The following is a 26,618-nucleotide window of genomic DNA, read 5'->3' as shown; positions in this document are numbered from 1 at the left end:
GAACCACAACCATACCTTCAACGCGAGAGAACGTGTGCTGCCCTCTCAGCAATCATGTCAAGGGCCAGGAGAGAAGGCTCTAGTATCTTCAGTGACCTGGGCTCCTTCTGTTTCGCGGCTCTGCCGTCTTCCACATGCGACTTCTGCCTCATTCCATCTTGAACACCGCAGAACGGCACGTAGTAGACACAAACGACAGGGACTGAGAGGGGTCAAAGCCAAGGGAGTGGTTTCCAGTCCTGAGCATGCTGCGGGGGCTTTTTCCGCTTTTCACCATTTACTCGGAGTTAGCAGTTCGACCTGAGCTCCACTAGACGGCAGCACGTACACACATTGAGTATACCAATGTGCGAATCCTTAAAAACTCAAGGAAACAGAACCAGCAAACTCGGAAGAAACCTGAACTACACATCCCAGCATTCATCATTAAGCGCCTGACTTGTCTGCACGAAGGTCGGTCTCCGTTTGCCGCTCGCGCAGTGACCTGGAGGACGCCATCCACCTGCTGCTACTCTAAAGTAAGATTTCCTGGTATTTTTTCAATGAAACTTTAAATGGACTGGGAAAAGGAGATGTTTAATTTTTAGATGTTGCTTTGCTCTGCACGTTACTTATTTCAGGAAATCTTAGCAGTTAGATCAGGATAAGGATGCATTTGGAAGTCTGGTATCTTAAGTTTTTCAAAATAACCAAAGAAGAGAGGATTTTTCAGTGTTTTAAGTGAACATTTTTCTTCCGGGCTCACGAAGACAGAATTCCTGAAAATGCTCTGTCTCTGATAATGAAAAATTAACACTTTGATTCCAGTGTTTACAGTAAGAAAGCCATCAAGTTTGCTTTTCATATTGGATTTTACCATTTCAGTCTATGTTTGCAACTCATTTTCCCAAAAACTCTGTTTTAGCGTGGCAGTGCAGTTGACCTAACAGTAAACCTTCGGCTCCAAACTCCGGGCCCAGAAAGGCGGGGAGGCCGCCCGGAGCCCGGCGCCCAGAGCCGCGGGGCGCACGGTCTCAAGTCACAGCGTTTGATCCGCACGCTCAGGACTGGGGGTGGGTAAAGGTTCCTGGAGTCTCTCATTCCTAAAGTACATACTGAAAATATCTCAACTCTCCCCAAGTTTAAAGTGAGTATGAACCTCTCGTGTAAGAAGGGGGAAAACCAGTGAAAATTTCGTTGCCTCAGAGTGGCTGGGCTTCTTGGTGGCTGGCGAGGGCGGCCGCGGTCGGAGCGCCTCGGGCAGCGGCGAGCTGGTCCCGGAGTCGGGCGCCGGCAGCTCGGGGCAGCGCTGGGAGCAGAGGGAGCGAGCGCCCGGGCAGGGGCGGGGACGGCGGGGCACCCCCTGGAACGCCCGCCGCCTGTCCGCGCGTGGACGCCGCGGGCCCCGGGCGGCCGAGGGCTGGACGGCAGGCGTCCGGGCGACACGAGGCCCGCTGGGATGGCCGGTGGGAGGCCCGGGTGCGACGCCGGCTGGGACGCGGGAAGGAGCGCGCGGGACCCGGCCGCACCTCGGGCCTTCGCCCCGCGCCCCGCCTCCCCCAGCGCGCCCGCCCCCGCCTGCCTGACACCCCCCCCCGGCGCGTCCGCCCACGCCTTCCTGACGCCCCCCCCCCGCCCCCGGCCCTCCCGCCCCCGCTTGCCTGACGCCTGCCCGCGTGAGCGCCCCCGGCGGGCGGAGCCGCGCGTGGCTGAGGAGGACGGAGTGGGGCTCGGGAGGAAAGGGCTTCGGGGCCCAGGCTGGAGAAGCCGCCTGCGCCTTCTCGGGCGCGGTGTGTGTGCGCGCGTGCTGCTTGAGTGCGTTCGCTCAACGCCCTCCCAGCTCGCTTCCCTGCCTTTCCCATCCTGAGGGGGGAAGACGGCGCCCCCACACGCCGGCCCCCGCGGCTGCTAGGGCTGGCGGGTGAAACGTGGGCCGGGGTTCTGAGCAGGCCTTCCTTCTTGGGTAGAAAGACCTTTGGCTTTTGCTCCTTCCCTTGGTGTTTTTTGACGCGGATGCGGATATGGTGCCTTGGGACATAGCAGCCATGTTGTGACTTGGCGCGAGGTCAGAGGCACACGTTGAGAACAGCAGGATGGGGGAGAGAGCCTGGCTCCTTGAAGACCACCTCATTTGATCATCGTTTGACTCCTCGCCACCCCGACCTCAGCACTAGCCGTTCCGCGCGCCCTGCAGTCGGCACTGATCAGACCTGATGCACGCCACCTTTCCCCAGGTCACAGTGTCTCAGTCCTGCCTGTCAGAAGTGACTGACTGTGGCTGTTAAAGCGTTAACTCCCGCCGGCTTAAGCTTGAGAAGAGGATCGGCAGCGTTATGGGGAGGCCTGCGTTTCGTCTGTCTCTCTCACCTGGACCAGGCCACATCAGTTTCCTCATCTGTAAAATGGGGGTATTGGACATGATTTGATTTTCCGGTTCTTTTGTTCAGTGACTTTCTGAGGCCGATGGTGAAATCTTTCCAAGGGACAAGGAAAAACCACAGATGAGAGCCAGCCCTGATGGCTTAGTGGTTAAAGTTTGGTGCACTCCACTTCAGCCTCCTGGTTCAATGTTAGCTTAGGGCGAATCTTCCCCTGCAAAAATAAGAATATAAATAAACAAACTAGAAATGATTGATGGTGCAAACCCAACGGAAGTTTACAGGACAGAAAGCAGGAAGGACATGCCCAGTGGCATAGCAGTGCGTGCGGGCACAGCGGGGAGGATGGGGAGGGGAGGACTCCACCCCTTCTGGATCAGCATTGGGTTCTCAAAAAACCGAAAGGTGGGTCAAGTTCAATGTCTGTCTCTTACTGAGTATCAGTTGAGTGGGCTGTGCCAAATGGTTTTGATGTACAAAGCTAGGTATCTAGAGTGGGCGCTCTTGGAGAATTCTCATGGTGGGAATATTTGTGCTGAGGTGCCATCTTCAGGTTCTTAAAGGAGTACATTGAACCATTCATTCTAGATGTTACTGCATAGGACCATGTCTACAGTGCATGCCATTAAATACACGTGTCTGTAGATTAAACCGCAGGTTCCGTTATGGGTCGACTTGATGGGAAGGTCATCGTCCTGACAGCTGCTGCTCAGGGGATCGGCCGGGCCACTGCCATAGTAAGTTACTATCTCTGTTTGCTTCCTGCCTTTAGAGGTGTTGAATCACGTGGACAGATCCCATGGCTGTTTAATTCTGCTCTACTTCTTTTTTTTATTGGCTTTTGTGCTTCTGTTGTCTTAAGTTACAAAAATAAAAGTTGCTACTCTTGATCCCAGGCAGATGAAGCAAGGCTTACCTCACATATTTATTATGTGACGTCTCATAACTTTTGACGCTGAGAACTTATTTCTTTGCCTCAGTTTCTCTGCACTGTAATAAATTTGTTACAGCGGGCCTAAAGGAGTACATAGCCCTCTGAAATCACCTCAGTTCAGACATAGGACTCCAGAGTTCTAAGACTATCAGGTTACCTTTACCTTGTAATTTATAGCAGCTTCTTGCACATTATAGTCCTCACTTGAGCTAATAATGCAGCTTAACTGTAACGGTAGGATTAGTTTGATATTTGTAAATACACTAGTATACTCTTAGGAGGAAAAGTGTTGAAATAACCCATTTTTCTCATTATTTTGGGTTTAGTCACCTGCTCAGAAATGGAATAAAGGCTGTCAAATCACAGAATAGTAGTATTTTGAGAGGTGTTAATAACAGAATCCTAGTTTTTTAAAAACACGATTGTATTTGATGTTACTAAAAGGGACAAAGTCAGATGACAAGCACAATGTATGTCATGTTGTACTAATTAATGATAAAAATAACAATGGGAAGGGCTAAGTGAGACTAGATAGTTTGAAATTCCACCCATGTATAAGGAAAACAATGAAAATAAGATAAAGGGAGAAAAGGCTAAAGGATTTTCTATTCATGAGAGCAGCTTAACCAAGTAAACAAAGGATTCATTTGTGTGTTGTCTTCCAGGCTTTTGCAAGAGAAGGTGCCCAAGTCATAGCCACAGATATCAATGAGTCCAAACTTCAAGAACTGGAAAAGTACCCGGGTAAGCAACTCAGCAGCTTGAACTTGGGATTCAGAGTCCATAAGGTATTATAAAAAACAGTACTCGTCTGCTGAAAGAAAATTACTTGGCTGGTCAGCTCCACCGGCCTTCTTCTTAGAGCCTGATTCTTTGATATCAAATCTATATTCTGTGAACCTACAGACAAAAATCTGTATACTTAAATATATAAAAGTTGTATACTTAAAATTTTTTTTATCCAGCATGTTGAAGGATTCAGTACCTAATTACAAAGTTGTATGTGAAATTTAACAGTTGTTGCGTTAACTTTTAATGACAACTTTCACTTCTGTGCCCTACTCAGCACAGTGCTGTCCAGTAGGAAAATGATGTGAACCACGTGTGTGATTTAAATTTCCTGTGGCTACATTTAAAAAGTAAAAAGAAACAGATGAAAATTAATTTTAGTAATGTATTTTATTTAACTAAATATATCTAAAATACCATTTTAACATACTCAATATAAAAAAAATTTATGGAATATTTTACGTTCTTTTTTCATACTAAATCTTTTAAATTCACGTGTGTTGTACACTTACAGCGCATTTCAGTTCTGACTAGCTGCATTTCAAGTGCTTAGTAGCCACATGTGCCTGGTGGCTACCATATTGGAGACAGCTCAGCCCTAAAGTCACATATGATCAGAAACCCTAAGAGATTATGCAAATTATTTCGCTGTGTATCACCCCTTACTGCACCACACTGAACTCAACTCCAGCATCAAAGGACTTCAACTAGAGTTCCTCTGAAAGAAATCAGAACAGACAGCTCATTTGAAAGTTAATTCTTCCAGCAAAATAGAACAGGTTATATAATCAAATGCAAATTAGCACATTGAATTCATGAACGGAATTAGACTATGCTATTTTAATTATTGGATTGTTTATTTATTATTGGAAAATTATTTAATTTTAATAATAGGGAATTTTAACTCCAAGTCAGAAAAACGCTGTTGTACTGAAAAAGTATTGAAAAAGTACTAAGGGAAGAAAGTCCTCCCAAAACTTTCTCCCCTTTCTCTCCTTTTCTATGTTTATAATCTTTTCTTTCTATATCTATAAAAGAATAATAAACCATATTTTTTTAAAAACATTAAAATAGTGACTTTCTTTTATTAGAGAATGTTTGGGGTTTTTTAGTAACTATTACAGTGTGTCTCTGAGATCCAATGCTGGATCTCTCATGTCTAGCTTTCAAGTGTTTCATCCCTTCTCCTGGCCCCTCATTTCTTCTCCTTGCAATTTAGTGCAGAAATAAGTGATTATACCCTTGACTGACAAAGTTGTTTCCAATAAATAATGGAATTGACATGAAGGTAAAGTGCACAAATGGAAACAGTCTCCTGTCTCACTGCCCTGCCCTTCCCTACCCCTCACTCAGATAGGATTCAGTGTTCCTGGGGCAGTGACTCACCTCTGGGGAAAGAGCAAGCCTGCGCTCTGTTATTACTGCTGGCTCACTGAGAAGCATCTAATATAGATCATTCATACTTCACTGTAAAGTCTTTTCTCAGAAAAGGCCTTTAGTATTCAATTTAGAGAGTGAAGAGAAAGGGAGGGAAAGAGAGGTGTGTTATTGGGAGTTCAGGATGGGGAGGATTTTAAGATTTTTATTAATGAGATTCTTAAGATTCTTAAGACCCTACCAATGGTCAACAATCCTATGAAGGCAAAATGGACAGATACTGTAATCTTTGTACTTCAAAGCAGCTACATCTACAAGACTAAACATTTTTTATGGGTATAAGTAAATAGTTTCCCTTGTTTTATGTTTCAGGTATTCAGACTCGAGTCCTGGATGTCACAAAAAAAAAAACAAATTGATGAGTTTGCCAATGAAATTGAGAGAGTTGACATTCTCTTTAATGTTGCTGGGTAATTCATAACTTTTTAATTTCATTCTCCTCACAGAAAGTTTTCTATGTCTTTTATTAAAAGAAATTTGATAATATGGCCAAATTATTCTTTGTGAACCCTAATATATTCCTTAGGAAATAAAGCTGGATTTTGGACAGAATTTTTGTTACAAGTAAGATTCAGCAAGTAAAACAGCCATAGAAGTTGACATGTGCTTGGGGCCTAAAGGCACTTAAGGATACTCAAGACAACTGCTACCAATCCAACGCTGTTGATCTACCTAAGGCTGGGGACAGGCTCACACCAGTGGACTTGTCACTGATGTTCCACTAAGACTTATAAAATAAAATTAAAAACTGTTTTCCAGGAGTGTCTTTAAGGCAAAGTATATCTGCCAAAAACTGAGTACTCAGTTTATTGAAATGCGAATGTTCCCCATTTGTTGGCACAACATTCTGGCAAGTTCTTTCTACCTCCCAAGCGCAGCATTTCTTATTAGGACAATTAATCCCAGCAAAAGAAGTTTCACTCTGTTGCTTTATATACAGCACAAAGAGAATGGCTTAATTGAACTTGATAGAGTAGTACCAAACTTGCTGAACCATGCTTGAAGGATGAGAGACTGGAGCTGGAGCAGCCCCATGTGGAGCAGCTAGTGCTTGTGCTCACTCTCCCTTTTCAGGCATGACAGTAGAGATGAGGACAGTTGAGGCTTACGCAGGACTGAGTAGATAGAGTCTGATGTTCCACTTTTCTTGTGTGGTGTTAACGTTTATACTGTGGCATTGATAGAAAAATCCTAGAGCCTTCTTATGTATTTTTATGATTCTTCCTAATCATGTTTCAGTATGAAAAAAGTCTGTCTATTCATAGTTTATCATGTGTTACAATGTATGGAAATTAAAGCAACAATTTATGATTATCTATTTTATAAATAATCTGCTCATCTTTCATAGAAGAATATATTCAGAACCATGAAAAAATCAACTAGCAAAATTATTTTTTGAGCATCTATTAAATTTTCAGCAAAGTAAGGGATATAGAAATATAGCATGTGGTTCTTGCTGTCATTTGATTGAACTGGAAGTACAGTGGTACATGGGAATCACAACTGACAATATTTTATAAGTAATTACATAATTTTGGTCCAGGGGACAGTGAAATCAATTAGGACCCCATTGTTATAAAGCTTCCTTGAGGAAATGTGACTTGGAAAATAGCAAAGGCTATTTTGAGGGTTTTCTTTTGTTCTGCTTTGTTTACTCAGTATGTCAGAACTGTACAGTAGCGATATTACTTTGCTGCCCTGAGATGGTGAGATACTTGTTTTCCCTGCAACTTTGATTTCCCTTGAGAATGATAAGTTCTTGCCACCTGAGGGCACTGCTGCTCTTGAAATCAGAGTCCACTGGGGCAAGTGTCCTCAGTTGTTTGTAATGGCGTTGATATTTCCTGTGCATTTGGTATAGAGCTTCTTATGTTTGGGGGCTCCAGACACTTGCCGCCTTCTTTTAAAAGAAGGATCTTGTTTTCAAATAATGAATTTTTTACCTTAAGTTGTTGAGACACTTACTTACCTAATGTACCAAGTGATACTATGTTTGAATTGTTAAAAGTCTTGGTTAGGGAAGGGACAATGGTCTAAGTCAATAAATGAAAATAAAAATGAAAAGGAAGTGGAATAGAAATCGTTTTTAATGATAATTTTTCCCCATTGTTTAATTACTCTTCCAGTTTTGTTCATCATGGAACCTGGTGACTTTTATTGTGATATTATTTCACACTTACGTAAGCATTACAAGACTAGTACAAAGAACTCCTGTTTACCCTTTATCTAGAGTTCCATTGTTAACATTTTGTCCCAACTACTTAATTAGTTGCATTTTCTCTTCTTATATTCATTTTTTTTCTGAACCATTTGAGAGTGAGTTGCAGACATCATGCTCCCTTTCCCCTGAATTCTTCAGTATTTTGGAAGGACAAGAATATTCTTTTATGCAAATAACAAATCAGAAACTTTAAATATGTATAATACTCTTATCTAATGCAAAATCCATATTCAGAGTTTCCACTTGCCCTGATGTCTTTTAATTTGGAACAGTTCTTCTGCCTCTCATTGTCTTTCTTAACTTTGATATTTTTGAGGAGCACAGGCCAGTTATGTTTTTATAAGGTCCCTCAGTTTGGGTCTGTGTGATGCCTCCTTATGATTAGATTAAGGTTATGCATTTTTGGTAGAAATACAACAGAAGTGATACTGTGTTCTTTTTAGTGCATCTTGATAGGAGACACATGATGTCAATTGATCCCAAGACTAGTGATGATAATTTCGATCGCTTGGTTAAAGTGGTATCCACCAGATTTTTCTATGTAAAGTTAATTATTCCCCATTTTTAACCACTAAATAATTTGTGGGGAGATACTGAGACTGTGTAAATATCTTATTCCTTAATAAACTTTCACTTACTAGTTTTAGCATTAATTTATTACTATGACTTTTAAAAAATGTGGTGATTGATTTCATTTATTTTACGCTTACTGGCATTTACAAAGATGCATTTGAAGAACAACATTTTTAAAAGTTATTTTATCGTGGAGAAACGATGGTGTAAAACAGTAATAGGTCTCAAATTTGAAAATAAATTGCTATGATGAAACAAATGAGAATGTGGAGTCATAAAATATAATAGAAAATAGGGGTGCATGGGATTCTTGGGATTGCTGATTTCAGGTTCTTAGGATAGATACCCAGTAGTGGCATAGCTGGGTCATAGGGTATTTCTATTTTTAACTTTTTGAGAAATCTCCATACTGTTTTCCATAGTGGCTGCACTAGTTTGCATTCTCACCAACAGTGTATGAGGGTTCCCTTTTCTCCACAACCTCTCCAACATTTGTCACTTTTTGTGGTTTTGGATCAGCAATCCTAAGAATCCCATGCACCCCTATGTTCATCGCAGCATTATTTACAATAGCCAAGACATGGAACCAACCTAAATGCCCAGAAACTGACGACTGGATAAAGAAGATATGGTATATATACACAATGGAATACTACTCAGCCATAAAAAAGGACCAAATTGTTCCATTTGCATCAACATGGATGGACCTTGAGGGTATTATGGTAAGCAAAATAAGCCAGACAGAGAAAGACGAACTCTATATGACCCCACTTATAGGTGGAAGTTAACATATAGACAAGGAAAACTGATCGGTGGTTACCAGGGAAAAGGGGGGGTGGGGGGAGGGCACACAGGGTGAAGTGGTGTACTCACATCATTACTAACGATAATGTACAACTGAAATCTCACAAGGTTGTAATCTATCATAATCTTAATAAGAAAAATCATAGAAAAAATATAATAGAAAATAATACAAAGCCAACATATGGATAGGTCTATGGAAATTGTGTTAAAAGCCTGCCAATTCCAGATTTGTTCTATTTCTTGTAATTTGTTTAAGAACAGTTTGCAGAAAAATAACCCATGTGTAACAATTTGCTGCTTTTCCCATTTTTGACCTTTGGTTCCCGACCTTTCTCTAGAATAAAAAATACGGATTGTGGGGGAGATTTGTAGGGGAAAGAAAAAGAGACCCAACTGCTGAGCCTTTAATGAATTTTTATTTACCCTGCAGTCGTTAAAAACAATATAGACACATTAAATAAAAGAGAACTCTCCAAAAATCTTGTTAAAGCAGGATTTCTCAGCAGGATCACTGTTGATGTATTGGGCCAGATGATTGTTTGTCGTGGGGGCACTCTTGGGTGCGTCGTAAGATGTTTAGCAGTATCCTTCGCCCCTTCCCCACTATATGCCAGTGATGACCCCATCCGCTGTTGTGATCTCCAAAATAGTCTCCAGACATTGTCACATGTACCCTGGGGGCAAAATTGCCCCCGGAGAGAGCTGCTGTCCTCCAGCGGTGTTTTGCTCCAGCTCCCGTGGTGCTTTAAAATTCCTTGGACATGTGCGTGTATAATGTTCACATAGTTAGAAATAGTTTTGATTAAATTTGAGAATCAGTATTTTCACTTAAAAATGTAGTTTACGTAGTTATTTTTTCCATCTTTTTTATTGTGGTAAAAATATACGTAGCATAAAATTTACCATTTTAACCATTTTTAAGTGTACAGTTCAGTGTCTTTAAGTAAATTCATAGTATTGTGTAACCATCGCCACAGTCTATTTGCAGAACTTTTTCATCATCCCAAAGAGAACCTGTGTATCCATTAAACAGTAATTCCCCGTTCCTGTTCTCTCTATCCTCTGTTAATTTCTGTTCTGATTTCTGTTTCTTTCAGTTGTTTTTAATCCATTTAGCTATAGCGTAATTTACTCTATTATTCTCTGTGACAATGGCTTCATTCATTCTTATAAGGCGTTTTAAAAGGTTATTTCTTTAGTTTATATTCCTAAGAGAGGGATTAGTGAATCAAAGGTTATGACGTTTATGATTCTTCTGTAATTTACCAATTGCTTTCTAAAGGGTTTATACTTATTTACACTGTTAGCATAATGTGTGAGAGTACCCATTTCACTGTACCTTCATTGGGCATTATATTTTCAGTTGTTGGGTGTAAAATGGTACCTTGCTATAAAGAGGTTAAAGGTAGTTCAACACATTTTACTAATTGCATCTTTTGTGAGAATTGTTCTATTCTTTGTCCTTGATGTCCTTGTCTATTCCTTTGATGACAAAATTTTTTAAAATGTATTTGATATCTTAATAGAAATAGATGTTAGTTTTTCATCATATTTCTGGGGGTATTTTTCTTGGCTTGTTTTCCTTTTTATTTAAATTGTTACGGTCTTGAAACTTACAAATATAACTTGGCTTGGCTTAGGTCTTTCACCATAACAGATTATAGTTGGCAGGGATGGGGAATAGCATTCTGTGAAAATCAGAAGTAATTTTTATGTGACTGGAAATGTTCTTTTAACATGTTCATAGTCATGTCTAAGAATATACTGTTTATACTGTTTTACCTTTTTTTTTTTTGAGGAAGATTAGCCCTGAGCTAACATCTGCTGCCAATCGTCCTCTTTTTGCTGAGGAAGACTGGCCCTGAGCTCACATCCGTGCCCTTCTTCCTCTACTTTATATGTGGGACGCCTGCCACAGCATGGCTTGACAAGCGGTGCCATGTCTGCAGCCAGGATCTGAACCCGTGAACCCCGGGCCCCCAAAGAGGAACGTGCAAACGTAACTGCTGCACCACCGGTCTGGCTCCTGTTTGCTTTATCTTTAATAATTTAAGTGGATTTTTCTAACTTTTGTTTTATTTCTAGTGTTGTATTTGAATTTGCTATTCCTTTCTCTAAAAGAGAGCTCTGCAAGTTTTTATGTAATAACGATTTTAGAAGTGAAATTTTCATGGTTTTGAATCTTGTAATGGTATGGCTAGTCTTTTGCTTTCTAAGAACTGGCTAAGACCATATGCGTAGATACATTTATTTCCTCTTATTTACTGTATTTCTGTTTTTCAAGAAAAGTACCTGAGGACAGGATTTTTCCTCCATGTGGACGCTAGACATATTTAATGATATCCTTCTAAGGAAGCAAGGGTATGGTTCATATTTCCTTAGTTTTGAGTAGTGTGGCCTAGTTGTGATCCAGTTATAAAAGAGTGAGGAGTTCAAAACATTTCCTTTTATTCATAAATTTGTTTCATCAAAGTTATTGTTAAAGCCAACATTTATTTGTGTAACGATAGATAATAAATCTTTGTTATTTGTTGCATGTGCTTTTCTAAAAATTAGGAAACATGGTAGGGGGAGGAAGTCTGTCTTTACTCTTGGGCCAGATCTCTGTGAGGATTATTGAGTCTCTTGCTTTTGAAAAGATAATTAGTTAACAATGATAAACAGTGGAATGATGGGCAAAGTAGATTTATTATATGACACAGCTCCCGTTCAGCGATGATAGCTAGCTTGATTTACACTTAGACTTAAATAGTTGGTGAAGGAATGAAATAACTTTGAAACTTTGGGTGATATAAAGTAAGTCAAGGTATTATCAGGTTATGGGTAGTGTTTTTAATAGAATGAAATATTGAAAAAGCACTGGAGTAATACCATGCTTTCTGTAACTTAGTTCTGGGTCTTCTATTACTTGTGTGTCCCTAGGTCTCAATTCTTTCTTTCTTTCTTTTTTATTTGTGTGAGGAAGATTGGCCCTGAGCTGACATCTGTTGCCAATCTTCCTCCTTTTGCTTGAGGAAGATTGTTGCTGAGCTAACATCTGTTCCAACCTTCCTCTATGTTATGTGGGATGCTGCCACAATGTGGCTTGATGAGCAGTGTGTAGGTCTACACCCAGGATCCAAACTGGGGAAACCCATGCTGCCAAAGCGAGTGTGTGAACTTAACCACTTGGAAAGTCAAATATAAAGTTGGATTGATGATCCCTTTCAGAAGCAAATTTAATAGCTGGAACGTTATCTTAACAGTCATCTAGTAAAGTTCTCTCATTTTACAAGTGAGGAAATTGAGCTCTACTGAGGTTGCAGTTTGCTTAAGGTCATAACTCTAAGTAGTAATTAGGACTAGAACCAAGATTATTTGACTCCCAGATCAGGGTTCTTGGTGCAGTACTATGCTTTTAATAGCCCATTAGGATTTTTTGTATGTATTTTATAACAATGAAGAATGTAGAATATTTTTCTGTAAGTCATGTCAGAACTCTTGTTCAAGAAACCAAAGGACACTTGTTATGTCTTAAAGTAATTTTTACAGTTTTGTGTCATTGCTACAGTCTCAAGGAAGTAAATTAGCTACAATTCTATTGTTGTGACAGTGGATTATTTAGAATCTTCTTGATTCCTTGTGTTTTTGTTCATATGCTTCAGAGTTGTTTCCTTACTATTTAAATTAAGATAAGGTGATTATTTACTGAAATCACTACAACATAACTCAGAAGCTAAGGGAACTTTCTAGGAGTGTGCAATTAGTGACATAGTTGTTTTCGATCAGAAAAGTTTCCTTTTCTAATCTCAAAGTAGTTTGTATGTGTTCTTTGTTCTGATGTACAGTTTCTACTTTGGATTTGCATGCTCCATAGTTTTGACTCTGTTTTAAGTTCCATAACCAGTTTAACAGTATGACCTTTAGGGGTCAGAATAAATTCCATTTGCTAGGTAGAAAGGTCTTGATGCCTACCTATAGCAGGAGGAAGTCTGGAATAGGAGAAAAAAAGTGAGAGTAAACCAATTCTAGTCTTCTATAAAATTTGAGTAATTTAAACTAATCTTTCTGCTGTGAAAAAATATTCCTTATTTGACCTTTCCATCGTATGTCTTATATTAGAACTTGGAATTCCATTTCTTTATTACCTATGTGATTTTATTATGGTGAAAAATGTGGAATAAGTTAGAAGTTGGCCAAAGAACAGTTACCCTTCCCTTACATTCTTTGATCAGAGTGGGGAAAGTCCAGAAGCTTGGATCAGATTTATGGAACTCATGTCAAGTCCTGGTAACTCTCTTACTACTTTCCTAAATGCACACTATAATAATAGATCAAGAAATATGGAGGTACCCAGAAGATTTAGAACTTAATTGTCCATAAAAACAAGGATCAGTATCTTTCTACAAGATTATCGTTTAATGGGGAGCCAGGATTAGTTACACCTTTAATACTATAAATAGTTGAAACAGCTTATTTTATCTGCAAAGTAAAAAACATCCAACTATACAAATAAGATAAGGATTGTTTTAACCATTCAGCTTATTCAGCAAATACTTATTAAATGGCTATTTATTTACTAGGGGATACAGTCGTGACGTCCATACTATCCTGTGGCTCTAGAGAGCTGTTTCTTTCTAGTGTCATATGTATTTGTGGAATTTTTATGTAATCAAGTAGAATATGTTTAATTATAGCTGTGTTTGATTTGCTGTAAATTCAGGACATTGGACTCACTTGTTTAAAGCCCCCATCTAATTAAAACATTGCTAAGAATTGTTTTTCCTGAGTACTTTCTTTTTTTTCTTTTTTTCCTGAGTACTTTAAAAATCTCTCCCCATTTTTTACTTGCTATATTAAATGAAAGCAAACCTCTACTTCTTAAGTACTTTGTAATTCAGATCTGGCTAAGGTATGATTTGGGAGTTATCAACTACATTTAGATTCTGGCTCCACAATTTATTTACATTGTGACTTCGGGCAAGTTACCTAACCTCCCTGTGCCTCAGTTTTCTCATCCGTACAATGGAGATAATAATAGTACCTATCTTATAGGGTAGTTCTGAGGATTACCTGAGATAATGCGTGTTAAGCACTTAGAACAGTGCTTAACCCAGTAAATGTTACCTATGGCGGTTGAATCTTCTCTAGGAACACCCAGTGAGGTGTAAGGGCAGGGGACGCTTGAAATGAATGACTTGTATGTTTTTATGTCATGAATTCACAAATAAGCATTAATCCATGTTTAACTGAATATAATCAGAAGTGTGTGAGTTTAAATTCTAGATTTCCTTACTTATATAAATGCTTATCTATACAAATTTGAGTACCTACTGTTTATAGGCCACTTATTCTAGGGTATAGAACACTGAGCTAGGTGTTAAAATAATATTCTTTATATATTTAACTTTCTTATTCTGGAAAATCACAAGTGTATTCAAAAAGAAGAAAATAGAACCCTGCCAAGTACCTGTCACCAAGCTTCAACAATTACCATCTCATGGTTAGTTGAATTTCATATATACCCACCCAGGTCCCCCCTCACTGGATTATTTGGAAACAAATTCCAGACATCATATTATTATATTGAATTTTTTTGTTTTTTAAAAAAACTGTGCCGTAGAGGGTTTGCCTAAAATGAACTATTTGCAAAAAGACAAGTTGATTTTTTTTTATTTTCTTTTGGTGCCAATACAAGAAACAGGTAGCATTCTTGATTTCCTTTAAGTGGTAGTATCTTTGGTGTTTGGCGTCCATCATAATTGTAGTTTAGAGGTTATTATACTCTTCATGTTATTTTTTTAAAGATTTTTTATTTTTTTCCTTTTTCTTCCCAAAGCCCCCCAGTACAGAGTTGTACGTTCTTCGTTGTGAGTCCTTCTAGTTGTGGCATGTGGGATGCTGCCTCAGCGTGGTCTGATGAGCAGTGCCATGTCTGTGCCCAGGATTCGAACCAACGAAACACTGGGCCGCCTGCAGTGGAGCGCGCAAACTTAACCACTCGGCCATGGGGCCAGCCCCTACTCTCATATTATTGAAGTATAAATATTTCAACATTTTATTATGAAAAATTTTCAAACTTACAGCTAGATTGAAAAAATTTTACATATACTTACTGGAGTCTACCTTTAGTATTTTACTGTACTTATTTCATCACATATTTATCTATCTATCCAACTCTCCATTGATGTAACAATCCATCTTGTTTTCTTATTCATTTCAAAGTAAACTGAAGAGATCAGGATAATTGAAGTTTAATTTTTAAAGTTGCCTTTTCAACTAGATTTTATCAGATTTCTTGTTCTGCATAAAATTTGTTGTTGTGAATGATGGTTTATATCTGAAGTTCTGAGTTGTGACAACTCATTCTCTGTGGTTTCAGTGCTTCTCATTTTGAACTTTGCTTTCATACACTGGGAACCTTTCTTAGAGTATTTAGCTTATGTCCCAGTAATTCATATTTAGCCAACACTAAATAGAATGAATAATGAGGGTTTTGCATGTGTGTTTTCACTGGTCTTTTAAAAAACACTATTCTAGGAAGTCCTTGTGTGTCCCAGGGTGATACAGCAAACTAATATGCTATTTTAGGAATCTCCTTTAAATTTTTCCATTTAACGATTATTTTGAGGGCCAAAAGTCGCTGTTTTGGTGTGTAGCTCTTTTTCTTGGATCTTGGTATTCTGTAAAGTGCCTAAATATACTTTGATCTCCACATGACTGTGTAACTTGTGACAGAAAAAGCTGTTCTCCACACCATGAGCTTCTTGAATGCTAATGATAGCCATGTAGTAAATGCTTATTGAGTAAATAAGTAAGGCAAATGTATCAATTTTTATCTTTATTTTGTTTTTTGAAGTTTTCGTTTCCCTTAAAACTTACATGAAGGAAAGAAGGCTACTTTTATTCTCTGTAGAACAAAGTGAAGTAAGTTGTTTATATTCTAAATACTTCGTTAGCATATTTTCAGACTTAAGTTATTGTAAGGTAGAGGTAATGAGAGTTCTAGAACATGCACACTCTGAATTTATTTAATTGTGAAATATTCCAGACAAGAACACAATATAAATACCTTTCCACCTACTACCCAGCCTTATGAAATCTTATGTCACATTTGCTTCAGATTTCTTTTAGAGAAGTAAAACATTACAGGTAGACATGAGGTCTCATGGATTTTAAAATATTGTCTACATATATGAACATATAATGGACACGTTTTTACGTAGTCATAAACATTATTTAGAATTCTTTTGGTTTCCTAAGTTTAAGTTGCACCCTACAGTACATATTATTTTACAGCTTGCTTTTTTGTTTAGTGTTGTTTTGGGGAGTATGAAGTAGCCTCAGATCAGCACTATCCAAAACAATAGCCACTATCTCTGGCTATTGAGTATTTGAAATGTAGCTAGTGTGAATTGAGATGTGCTGGAAGTGTATTTGCACAATGGGTTAAGACAAAATGAAAAAATTATGTAAAATCTCATTACGAATTCCTTTATATTGTATATTGAAGTGATAATTTGGATATATTGGGTTAAATAAGATATTAAAATTAATTTCACCTGCCTTTTCAATTTCCTTAACTTGGCTTCTAGAAAATTTTACATTATATTTGTGGCTCATGTTTGTGGCTTACATTACATTTCTTTTGGACAACACTAATCTAGATTGCTCACTTTTCATTCCTGTTTAGTATTAAGTTGTATGAGTAAACTGTAATTTATCTACCCTTGGTGGATTTTTGAATCTTTTTCTAATTTGGTGCTATTAAATGTGGTTCCATAAACACTCTTCATCATGTCTCCTTTGAACATATGCTAGCGTTTCTTCAGGAGATCAATTTTACTTAGGTCATAATAGTTTATAACATTGTGAAATTCCAGTTGTACATTATTATTTGTCACTCACCATATATATGTGCCCCTTTAGCCCTTATCCCCACCCCCGAACCTCCTACCCTTAGGTAACCACTAATCTGTTCTCTGTCCATGTATTTATCTTCCACATGAGTGAAATCATACGGTGTTCATCTTTTTCTGTCTGGCTTATTTATCTTAACATAATATCCTCAAGTTCCATCCATGTTGTTTCAAATGGGAAGGTTTTGTCTTTTGTTATGGCTGAGTAGTATTTCATTGTATATAACTACCACATCATCTTTATTCAATCATCAGTCGATGGGCACTTGAGTTGCTTCCACATCTTGACTATTGTGAATAATGCTGCAAAGAACATAGGGGTTCATGGGTCTATTTAAATTGTTGATTTCAAGTTCTTTGGATAAATACCCAGCAGTGGCATAGCTGGATCATATGGTAGTTTTATTTTTAATTTCTTGAGAAATCTCCATGCTGTTTTCCATAGTGACTGCACCAATTTGCATTCCCACCAGCAGTGTATGAGGGTTCCCTTTTCTCCACACCCTCTCCAACATTTGTTCTTTTTTGTCTTGGTGATTATAGCCATTCTGACAGGTGTAAGGTGATACTTAGTGTAGTTTTGATTTGCATTCTCCTGATGATTAGTGATGTTGAACATCTTTTCGTGTGCCTGTTGGCCATCTGCTTTGGAGAAATGTCTGTTCATATCCTCTGCCCTTTTTTTTTTTTTTTTGGGTGGCTCAAACAGCAGAAGTTTATTTTCTCATAAGGAGGCTGTAAGTCAGAGATGAAGGTGCCACCAGAATTGGTTTCTGGTGAGACCTCTCTTCTTACCTTGTGGACAGCCACCTTTCCCTGTGTCCTCACATTCCTCTGCCCATTTTTTGATTGGGTTGTTTGTTTTTTTGTTGTTGAATTGTATGAGTTCTTTATATAGTATGGAGATTAACCCCTTGTTGGATATATGACTTGCAAATATTTTCTCCCAGTTGGTGGGTGGGTTGTCTTTTTGTTATGTTCTTGGTTTCCTTGGCCTTGCAGAAGCTCCTTAATCTGATGAAGTCCCATTTGCTTATTTTTTCTTTTGTTTCCCTTGCGAGAGTAGACATGGTATTTGAAAAGGTACTGCTAAGACCGATGTCAAAGAGTATACTGCCTATATTTTCATCTAGGAGTTTTATAGTTTCACGTCTTATCTGCAGGTCTTTAATCTCTTTTGAGTTGATTTTTGTGTATGGCGAGAAAGATAATGGTCTACTTTCATTCTTGTGCATGTAGCTGCCCAGTTTCCCCAGCACCATTTATTGAAGAGACTTTGCTTTCTCCATCGTATGTTCTTAGCTCCTTTGTCGAGGATTAGCTGTCCATAGATGTGTGGTTTTCTTTCTGGCTTTCAGTTCTGTTCCATTGATCTATGTGTCTGTTTGTGTACCAGTACCATGCTGTTTTGATTACCATAGCTTTGTAGTATATTTTGAAGTCAGGGATTGTGATGCCTCCAGCTTCATTCTTTTTTCTCAGGATTGGTTTCACTGTTTGGGGTCTTTGGTTGCCCCATATGAATTTTAGCCTTCTTAGTTCTCTTTCCCTGAAGAATATCATTGGGATTCTGATTGGGATTACATTGGATCTGTAGATTTCTTTAGGTAGTATGGACATTTTAACTATGTTTATCTTCCCAATCCATATGCCTGGAATATTTTTCCGTTTTATAATGTCATTATTGATTTCTTTCAATAATGTCTTATAATTTTCATTGTATAGGTCTTACCTCCTTGGTCAAATTTATTCCTAGATATTTTATTCTTTTTGTTGCACTTGTAAATGGGATTGTATTCTTGAGTTCTCTTTCTGTTAGTTCATTATTAGAGTATAGAAATGCAACTGATTTTTATAAGTTGATTTTGTACCCTGCAGCTTTGCTGTAGTTCTTCATTATTTCTAGTAGTTTTCCAGTGGATTCTTTAGGATTTTCTATATATAAAATCATGTCATCTGTAAACACTGAGAGTTTCACTTCTTCATTGCCAGCTTGGATTGCTTTTATTTCTTTCTCTTGCTTAATTGCTCTTGCCAAAATATCCACTACTGCATTGAATATTAGTGGAGATTGTCTTCTTCCTGTTTGTCTTAGAGGGATGGTTTTCAGTTTTTCCTTGTTGAGTATGATGTTGGCTGTCAGTTTGTCATATATGGCCTTTATTATGTTGAGGCACTTTACTTCTGTACCCATTTTGTTGAGAGTTTTTATCATAAATGGCTGTTGGATCTTGTCAAATGCTTTCTCTGTGTCTGTTGAGATGATCATATAGTTTTTATTCCTCATGTTGTTAATGTGGTTTATCACATTGATTGATTCGCAGATGCTGAAGCATCCGTGCATCCCTGTATAAATCCCATTTGATCATGGTGTATGATGCTTTTAATGTATTGCTGCATTCAGGTTGCCACTGTTTTGTCGAGGACTTTTGCATGTATGTTCATCAGTGATACTGGCCTCTAATTTTCCTTCTTTGTGTTTTCCTCATCTGGCTTTGGGATCAGGGTGACAGTGGCCTTGTAGAACGTGTTAGGAAGTGTTCCATCTTCTTGAATTTTTTGGAAAAGTTTGAGAAGGATAGGCACTGACTCTTCTTTGAATGTTTCCTAGAATTCTCCAGAGCAGCCATTTGGTCCTGGACTTTTGTTTTCTGGGAGGCTTTTGATTACTGTTTTAGTCTCTTTGCTTGTGATTGGTCTATTCAGATCCTCTGTTTCTTCTTGACTTAGTTTTGGGAGGTTGTATGAGTCTAAGAATTTATCCATTTCTTCTAGATTGTCCCATTTGTTGACATACTGTTTTTCACAGTCTTCTCTTATAATCCTTTGCATTTCTGTGGTATTCGTTGTAATTTCTCTTCTTTCATTTCTAATTATATTTACTTGAGCCTTTTTCCTTTTTTCCTTAGTGAGTCTGGCTAAGGGTTTGTGAATTTTGCTTATCTTCTCAAAGAACCAGCTGTTAGTTTCATTGATCTTTTCTACTGTTTATTTGATTTGTTTCATTTTTTTCTGAACTTAGTTTTTATTATTTTCTTCTTTCTGCTGACTTTGGATTTTGTTCTTCATTTTCTCTGTTAGGCATAGTTTAAGATTGCTTATTGGAGATTTTTCTTGTTTCCATGGTGGACCTGGATTGCTGTGAATTTCCCTCTCAGGACCTCTTTTGCTGCATCCCATATGACTTTGTATGATGTGTTTTCATTTTCATTTGTCTCCAGATATTTTTTGATTTTTCCTTTGATTTCTTCAGTGATCCATTGGTTGTTCAGTAGCATGTTGTTTAGTGTCCACATATTCATGACTTGCCCAGCTTTTTTCTTGTAGTTGACTTCTAGTTTCATAGAATACAGTTGAAAAAGATGCTTGATATGATTTCAGTCTTAAGTTCTTGAGGCTTGCCTTGTTTCCCAACATATGGTCCGTCTTTGAGAATGTTCCACGTGTACTTGGGAACAATGTGTATTCTGCAGTTTTTGGATGGAATGTTCTATACATATCTGTTAAGTCCCTCTGCTCTAGTTTTTCATTTATATCCCATGTTTCCTTGGTGACTTTCTGTATGATCTATCCATTGATGTAAGTGGGGTGTTAAGGGCCCCTACTATTATTGTTTTGCTGTTAATATCTCTGTTTAGGTCAGTCAGTAGTTACTTTGTGTACTTTGGTGCTCCTGTGTTAGGTGCATATACTTAAAAGTGTTATATCCTCTTGGTGTAGTGTCCCTTTTATTATTATATACTGCCTGTGTTGTCTCTCATTGCCTTTTTTATCTTGAAGTCTACTTTGTCTGATACAGGTATGGCAAGACCTGCTTTCTTTTGTTTTCCCTTAACTTGGAGTATTGTCTTCCATCCCTTCTAAGCCCGTATTTGTGTTTAGAGCTGAGATGTTTCCTGGAGGCAGCATATTGTTGGGTCTTGTTTTTTTAATCCATCCAGCCACTCTGTGTTTTTTGATTGGAGAATTCACTCCACTTGCATTTATAATGATTATTGACATATGAGGGCTTAATGCTGCCATTTTATCACTTGTTTTCTGGTTGTTCTGTATTTCCCTTGTTTCTCAATCCGGTGTATTTCTGACTGTGAATTAAGTTTGGCGACTCTCTATGAGGGTTTTCTCAGTTTTGTCTTTATTTATCATTTGTGTCTCTGTTCTGAGTTTTTGTTCAGTAGTTATCGTGAGGTTTGTATAAAAGATCTTGTAGATGAAATAGTCCATTTTCTGATAGCCTCTTATTTTCTTAGTCTGAGCAGGTTCCATCTCTTCCTTCTTCCCTGAGTTATTGTTGTCACAACTTAATCCGTTTTGTGAGTTTTGGTTAAAATGAAGTGATTATAGTTATTTTTGATGTTTTCCTTCCCTTTTTCTTTAACGTTATAATTGTTTGCTAACCTGTTGTGATAGAGAGTTGTAATATTCTGTTTTTGTCTATCTCCTCGCTCAAGGCTTGGTTAACCCTTTTTTTTTGAGGTATGAGGGCCTTCGTGATCATTTCTTTTATGTGAGGTTTTGTGGCAGTGAACTCCTTTAGCTTTTATTCATCTGGAAAAGTTTTTATTTCTCCAGCATATCTGAAGGATATTTTTGCTGGGTAGAGTATTCTCGGCTGAAAGTTTTTGTCTTTCAGAATTTTGAATATATCATTCTGCTCTCTCCTAGCCTCTAAGGTTTCTGCTGAGAAATCTGAAAGCCTGATAGGGGTTCTGTTGTAGGTTATTTTCTTCTGCCTTGCTGCCCTTAATACTTTTGGTCTTTGATTTTTGCCAGTTTTACTAATACATGCCTTGGAGAAGGTCTTTTTATGTTGATGTAATTAAGAGTTCTATTGACTTCATTTACTTGTAATTCCAGCTCCTTCCCTGGCTTTGGGAAGTTCTCAGCTATTATTTCTTTGAACAAGCTCTCTGCTCCTTTCTCCCTCTGGAATACCGATTATCCTTATGTTACATTTTGTAATTGAGTTGGATATTTTTTCATTTGTTTGTAGTCTTACTTCTATCTCCTCATCCTTCTGAAGCATTTGCATATTTCTTTCTTCTAAATTGCTAATTTTGTCCTCCATAATATCACCTCTGTTTAAAGACTCCAAATTTTTCTTTATCTTATTCATTGTGTTTTTCATTGCCAGCATTTCTGATTTTTTTTTTCTATATCTCATTGAGTTTTTTTGTGATAGTTATTTTGAATTGTCCGTCAGTTAGATTGTAATTTTCTGTGGCTTCAGGATTCATTTCTGGGTCATTTACTTTCTGGTCTGTAGTGTTAATATATCTCTTCATACTATTTGATGGGGTGGATTTGTGCTGTTGCATAGTGGTAGTATCTAGTCACAGCTGCCTCTTCCCACCACGGGAGGGCCGGGCAGAACCTGTGTATTCTGAGCCCACTGCAATCCCTGGCAGGTGTGCTTGTCCTTTGGAAGTTGTGCTGACAGGGCCCATCTGCATTTGCCCACTGGCCACCGCTGCTTTACACACATAGGTGTGCAGGCGCTCTGGTGAGAGTCCCTTGCTCTGGATGAGCTGATGTGCCAGGCAGGGGAAGGCTGCTTTCTTTTGCTGCGTGATCCTGGGGGTGCTCCTGCTCTGTACTCACTCTCTGCCCTTCTGGGCTGCTCAGCTTGGGGAAGACGCCCCCGTGATTGCTAAGCCTCCTCTGTGTGGAGTGTTGCCACAGGCTGGGAGACAACTCTGAGATTGAATGCGTTCCCCTGGAGGGCTGCCCTTTCCCCCTCTCTTCTCTCAGAGCCATGCATGGTGTTATGCTCTAGATTGCTGCCGTTCGAGGGGCGACAGGAGATCCCCTTACCTCCTTCCGCTGCCTCCTGTGTGGTCCAGCACCTTCATCTTCAGACATATGGCTGTGTGGATCTCTCAGACATCTCTTGTATTGTGTCAGTTTCCTCTGTTGGTTTATGAGTGTCCTTTTCATTGTATCTTAGGGGGGGAGAGTGTAAGGCAAGACCTCACTCTGCCATGATGCTGATGTCACTCCTTTGTTTCTTATTAGAATTGCCAAATTGCTCTCCATAATGACTTTATTAATTTACACTTCCACTGGCAGTTTGAGAATTTTCTTGTTCTGCAGTTCTTTATTGTGGCCAGTGTGTTTTTGTAGACACCTATAACTTACCACTGAAGTTTTTAACAGCGCAGACAAGCATTGGTAATTCTTTAAGTGAAGATAAAATAAGTGTCACCATATTTTTCTCAGCGAATCTTTTGTAATAGTTAATACACGTAGCCCTTATTTTTGTGGTACTTATGATCTGAATAAATAAAAATTGATTTTAAAATTTACCAGCTGTGCTATATATCCTATTAGTATGCAGCTGCAATTCTTACAATGAAAGCATATCCCTCTTTAAGTGCTGTTAGCTGGAAAAAAATCTTATGGCATCTTTACATGATGGAATACTATGCTGCCACTAAAAATTATGTTTTAGAAGAATATTTAATGATGCAGGAAAATATTTACAGTATATTAATGGACAGGAAAGGTTACAAACCAGTAGAGTAACCATTCAGTTTTGTTAAAACCAAATGTGTGTTAACATTTTCCCCTACGATTATCTCTGGATGGTGGGATTTTAGATGACATTCTATTTTGTACTTCACACTTTTCTTTATATTTTACTTTCAGTAGTGGATTTATCATCAGGGAAGAAGGATGTGGAGGAGAGTCCTTAGTAACCATATGCTAAAACTTCCACACCTGGACTATTGTTATAGAAAAGATAAGTGAGTAAATGAGCTGTAATTGTTTTCATTTTCAAAGACGAATTAGTGCTTTTCTTTTATTAAATATCAGGCTTTCCTTAAGATGCAAATGGAACCAAGCTATATTATTGTTTACCGGTTGTTTTTCCATTATTAGAGGAATATTTCAAAGAATATCTCATAAATTATTGAGGGATTGTCATTTAACTTAAGTAAGAGGTCTATTTGCATTTGGTATTTTCTCTTCTCGGGGAAAGGAAGTAGAGGAAAATCGATTAATCTCCAATCCTTTGGAATACAATTCAAATAGTTTGAGCTCTACTCTCAACTTGCTTTCATTTGGAATTACATGATATAGCGATAGATTTGGGTTCAAATCCAATTCTCTTGCTTTGTAACTTTGGGTGACTTTGGAAAGTTGGTTTTTCATCTGTGCAATGGAAACAATAACACCTAAATGAAAATCTTTATAAGATGTTTAGCATAGTGTACGCTCTTAACAAAATTGACTAGCTTTCTTTTCTTTTTTTTTGAGGAAGATTAGCCCTGAGCTAACATCCGTGCCCATCTTCCTCTACTTTGTATGTGGGACGTCTACCACAGCATGTCTTGCCAAACAGTGCCATGTCTACACCTGGGATCCGAATCGGTGAACCCCAGGCCTCTGAAGCAGAATGTGCACACTCAACTGCTGTGCCAATGGGCCGCCCCTCCCTTTTCTTTTTCTTAAGATTTTATTTTTCCTTTTTCTCCCCAAAGCTCCCTGGTACATAGTTGTGTATTTTTACTCGTGGGTCCTTCTAGTCGTGGCATGTGGGATGCCGCCTCAGCATGGCTTGATGAGCAGTGTGCCATGTCTGTGCCCAAGATTCGAACCAGTAAAACCCTGGGCCACCAAAGCAGAGCCCGTGAACTTAACCATTAGGCCACGGGGCCAGCCCCTTGACTTTCCTTTTTTGCTCCTTTTCTATTTTTTGGAGTGGATTTACTTAATAGTTGGAGAGAGAATTGATTAGGTATGAATTCTATGAAAAGAGCTATGAATAGCTGTGATGTACATATCCCAAAGTATGGAAGTTACCATATAAGTTGATTCTGATTTTTCATACCTTCCTTCTCAGGTGTCTATCACCTGGAGTATCGAGTTCACTACATTCTAAAGATGAGCTGAACACTGTTTTTTCGAAGATGATCTAATGTGTTTATATATCTTTTGCCTCTGGCATGATGGTTTTATTGCTTGTGTAAAAAGCTTAATATTATTTCAGAGCTTAATTAATATTTTTCAAAACTCTGTTTAGTTAGCCACTTGTGTTGCAGATTTTATCTGATTCAGTTTTTATTGATTAGGGAAATAAGCTTTGTTTTTATCTGGAGAGATTTGCTTTTTAGCACTCTCTCAAAATTGAGTAGTAGTCCACAAATTAAATGGTTACCATAGTAGCTTGTGGATGGGCTTAGTTATGACACTAAATATTTAGCTATAGAATAGGAACGTGACTTTTGTTTTCTCTCAGGAAATCTAGATTTTGGTTTTCTCCACTTTCTTCTTTACCAAAAGAGAAATAAGGCTTTTATTTAAACTGGGTTTAAGTACTCTTTGTATGACAATATATAGGGATATAAATTCACTCTGAATCAAGTTCTAGAGGAAAATAGATTTTGTTACAATGAGTAGAAGTAAAATTGTATTTCTGCTTCATTTGAGGGTAGTTTGTCTTTTAACTTACTTAAATCTAAATTCATTCCCTTTGAGCTAAAATAAACTTCATCCTGTTAAAAACCTCCTAAAGGTTTCCTTTTTTGAAAGAATTTAGCATGCTTTTGTAGAAAATAAAGGCAGTAATACTTGTTTACTTTTTGTGTTAAAGTGAATAGAATGTATTGAATTTGGGTAGATTTGCCTTGAATGGAATGATAAATCTAAGCTTTGCAAATATTTACCACCTTCAAGTGATCTACGTTTTCCCTTGACTTTATGTTAAACCATTACACCTTTCTCTTTTAATACAGGAAACATTTGTGGTTCAGTGTTTGCTTTTCCAAGGTATTCTTTCAGGAAATTCCTGACCCTCTAGCAAATTTTGGTTCTTAAAATGGAGGTTAGCAGTTGTTGGAAATAAGGTAAAGAGTTTTAACCCTAAAGGAAGCTATATAAAAATTAGGTGTAGTCAAAGATTTAAAAAGCATTAGGTAATTCATAGTTATAGGGATGGACCCCCCCTTTCTTCCCTAGATTACTCCTGGGCTACTTAACAGCCTTTTTTCACTATTAGATTGTGAGTTCCTTGAGGTGAGGTCTTAATATATTTTTTATTCCAATACCAAGTGTCCAGAATAGATTCAGCATTTGGTAAATATTGTAAAATGACTAAGTGAATCTAACTCCTCATGAATAAGACGTGAAATCTGACTGGTTAACTGGGTTTAAAACCCTTATCAATTCGGGAAGAGTTTAAATGGAAGTTTTCCAGGCAACAGATATTTGTGAAGGTGACCTGAATTGCCTTTGCTTTGTAATTTTAATGCTACACGGTTACTTTAAAGGATTTTCAAAAAAGCATCAACCATTAGAAAGTTATATCTATTAGTCTTGTTTCCTTATTATATTGTTACTCCTAGATTATGACTCATCTTTCCCCTGAGGCATCAGCCTGCTAAAACAGACCCATATGACTTTTTCATGTGTTAAACCAGACTGGAAAATTCGAAACTCAGGATCTTTGGCCATTTCTGAATCTCTTTTATTAATCATAATGGAATTATAAGAAAACCATTTAATAGTTAAAGAAGATAGGCTATTTGCATTCTGGGAGTGGTATTAATTTTAGTTTTCTGAGATCGGTGCCATCAGCTGAAAAGAAATGAATGAGGAAGTTT

The 26,618-nt window shown here is 38.2% G+C and overlaps 1 long non-coding RNA gene across 1 annotated transcript; it reads left to right on the top strand.

Moving 5' to 3' along the window:
• Positions 1-306: 306 nt before the first annotated feature.
• On the top strand, positions 307-13,872 carry LOC139044136 (uncharacterized). Its single transcript, XR_011501189.1, has 5 exons — positions 307-518; positions 3,003-3,094; positions 3,957-4,035; positions 5,830-5,927; positions 10,918-13,872. It is a non-coding gene; the product is annotated as an uncharacterized lncRNA (long non-coding RNA).
• Positions 13,873-26,618: the final 12,746 nt, after the last annotated feature.

Source organism: Equus asinus, unplaced genomic scaffold (assembly GCF_041296235.1).
Source record: "Equus asinus isolate D_3611 breed Donkey unplaced genomic scaffold, EquAss-T2T_v2 contig_619, whole genome shotgun sequence".
NCBI classification, from domain to species: Eukaryota; Metazoa; Chordata; class Mammalia; order Perissodactyla; family Equidae; genus Equus; species Equus asinus.
The sequence above is the reverse complement of the archived record's forward strand: the minus strand, read 5'-3'. Positions and strand labels throughout refer to the sequence as shown.